The sequence below is a fragment of the Cynara cardunculus genome (assembly GCF_001531365.2).
Source record: "Cynara cardunculus var. scolymus isolate 2C chromosome LG 8, CcrdV1, whole genome shotgun sequence".
Lineage (NCBI taxonomy): Eukaryota > Viridiplantae > Streptophyta > Magnoliopsida > Asterales > Asteraceae > Cynara > Cynara cardunculus.
In genome coordinates this window covers 12,745,267-12,748,570 of record NC_037535.1, presented here as the reverse complement: position 1 = coordinate 12,748,570, position 3,304 = coordinate 12,745,267, and positions in this window count along the sequence as shown.

The following is a 3,304-nucleotide window of genomic DNA, read 5'->3' as shown; positions in this document are numbered from 1 at the left end:
GGGGGGTTGTTAGCCACTACATCTTGACCCTGACCTGTAGACTTACCCTTTGGCATGGAGTCCTTACCTTCTGTATCTCTTAGTATGAATGTGGGGGAGAAAACTTTTGTGATAAAAAGCTATGTCTTGAAGATGAAGCCCTGCAAAAAGATGGAAAATTAAAAAGAAAGTAGCAGCTACCTTGAGAGAGAAAGTTCCTGCTGCTTTTGGTTCTTTGGAAGCATCAACAGCGCCGGTTTGGACCGCATCTACCTTTGAACCTTCAGCCTTCAACCGAATGAATATGCTTTCCTCGCAACAACCTGCTAGACCACCGCCCACAGCAACCGAGCCTGCACTGTGCTAAACCTCGTCGCCAAACCAGCAGCAGTTTCAAGCGCAGCTGTGCGCGTTTCAGCAGCAGCAAGAGTGCGCGTCTTTGCTGTCCGTGTTCCTCTCGACAACAGCAACAGCAACACAGCAGGCGCTGTGTGTTGTTTTTCTTCTTCATTTTCGTCGGGCAGCAGCAGCAAGGATCGTCTGCCTTTTCTGCACGTTCTCAGACCAAACCAGCAGCCAGTGCTGCCTTTTTTGTGCTTCCTCGACCACAAACAGCAGCAACAGCAGGTTGCTGTCCGCGTTGTCCGTTGCATCTCCGCCCTCCTTCTCGCAGCAGCAGCGGCTCTTATGACTACGTTGGTCAGGCCTCTCTTTTCCAGACGTTGATCAGGACTCAAAATTGCATTTCCTACGCCCACAATGCAATACGAACAAAAAACGGGAGAAAGAACACATAAATACAAAACAGACTATAACAACATAATTAAACTACCAATCATTATCTATAATACCAAAATTAATCCATTTATCAACCATAACTATATTTTCCTTGATGTGTCCATGTTTAATTGTATATTATTACTTTCATTTGTGAAAATCAAAATTATTTTAAAACAGTAGTTCATTGATGAACTCAGCTTGGTAAGTGCAAAGTTGATAGCAACAACTCAGCCTGGTAAGTAAGTGCAAAGATAAAAAAAAAAACCACAGCAGAAATCTTTAGCCCCAATTTGGTGTACTTCCACTTGAACCTTCATGAAAACAACATAAACTTATGGGATTCACCATAAAAAGAATGTCTTGATCTAGAAACAAGAATTTACCTCTTTTTGGTTTGCAGACCTCTACTTCATTTTCATGAGATTTGGAATCATTGTCTTCCGATCACTTAAGCTCATCTTGAACATTAGTTTCCAACTCCTTTATATACTCGATTGCATCTCCAACTATGGAAGCCCTGTCCATCTGCTTTCAAGATTTCAGATCATAAACCAAAAACCTGAATAAAAGTTGATCAAATCTAGTAACAAACCTTAGAAATCTTTGGGACTAAAGAGCGTAAAGCAAAGAGACCATCTTTGATTAGGTGTCTTCGGTTCCTCTCAGTTACAAGATTCTTAGATTGGTATTGTTCTTTGCCAGTTTTCTGCTTAGTTTTAGTGTTTCCTTTTGGTTGTCCAGAAATAGCATAGCCCAACAAAGTTATCGGCTTACCAACGGAATGAGTTGGTGATACATGAGCTGAACCCGCTGAAACAAGTGATGAATTTTCACTCCAAGTGTTCGAACCATTTGCTGATCCTTCAGTTTTTGGGTGCAACGTGGATTGTGCAGCAGTTTCCGTGTACTCAACACGGAATTGTTCATGAATCCCTTTATAATGTCCTCACGGGTGTCGTGATAGCCTCCTACAAACATGCCCAAACAATCACAATCTCCTCGCTCTCAATAATGATAAAAACTTAAAAATTAACAGAACATGACAATGGTTTATTACCTACCAAATGGAAGTTTTATATTCTAGTTGCAACTCATAAACATATTGTCACAATCTGAAAAAACAAACTGCCATTTGCAAATTACAATCAACGTATTGACAACTTAATATTACCTCCATACAAATGGAGAGAGCATAGTTATAAAGATGCGTGATCTTATTATCAAGAATAGAATAATGATATGCCTTGAATAAGAAAACCCAAGCATGGAAGCAAAACCCCCAGATTAAAAAAAGACATMATGAAATTGTAAAATCTATTTTACCAACTTCCATTACTAATCAACAATCTAGAAATCAAAGAACATAGTAGAAACAACTAATTAGAGGTAAAAAATGAAATGAAATAGAAATGTTTGGAAAGTTGCATCCTACCATACATCATGAAGTAGTTGCCAAAATGAGAAGGATATGACCTGCTTCTAAAGCTCCTTAACCCTCATCTCTACATCCTGACAACTTTCTTCAGCAAACCTAAGATGCACGATTGAAATCGAGACCATTTAAACCAAGGGTACCACAGTAGGCATATGACAGATAGAAGCAAGGAAAATATAAAAATTACGAACCGACCTTCTCAAGGACATTCTCATTCTTTTCTTGTAGCATGTCAAGCTGATGAAATGGCAGATGTTAACAATAAATATAATCACTTGTAATATCACCTTTTTACATATATGCAGCTTAAGAAAGAGAAACTAATGAAAGAATAATTTTGGACTGCATACTTCATCACGAAGTGCATAAGCCTCTAGCCCATCTCCTGTGCTTTTCAAGTTAATTTCACCAATTTCCACACATACACACAAGAGATTAGTTTTACACACAGTAGGTATCAATATGTTGGCAACTTCAGTGAACTTCCCTAATTTAACAAAGAGATTTACACATCAACAGTTGAACCAAGTATAATGGTACTTCAATAGGTTTTGAAGAGCATACCTCCAAATGAAAATTGAAATGGAATTCTCTAGGGTTGTGAAGAACCTGTGAAATTAAAACACCAGGGATGAGGGAGTTATATGTATCGATGAGGTTGTGATACATCAAATCGGTTTGATACATGAAATTGTTTTTGAAGAGTGAGAGAAGAAAGCAAATCGAACATCTGTTCGAGGTGATACAYCAAAACCACAAGGTTAACCTGTTCGAGGTGAGTCAAGGAAGAAAGCATCTCTATTATACCCAAATTTGTTTGAGCGCATATGCGATACTGAAATAAGAATGTACAGAACACTGTAAGGGAGAAAACACGTTCGAAAGCTTCCGATTAGGTTTTGGAGTTGTGGGTTTAAAATCTATACAATGCAAAGATGGACCTGTAAGAACGATCAATAGTGAATCGAGATTAGAAATCAAGAGTTAGGTTAGTATGCTACCTCATCGAAGAACAGATTGAAATGAAAAATCTAGGTTTTTGGAGGGACGGAGGAATTCGCTCAACTCGGGAGTGGGAATTCATATTGTTGATGGTCAAATTCTGTGAAG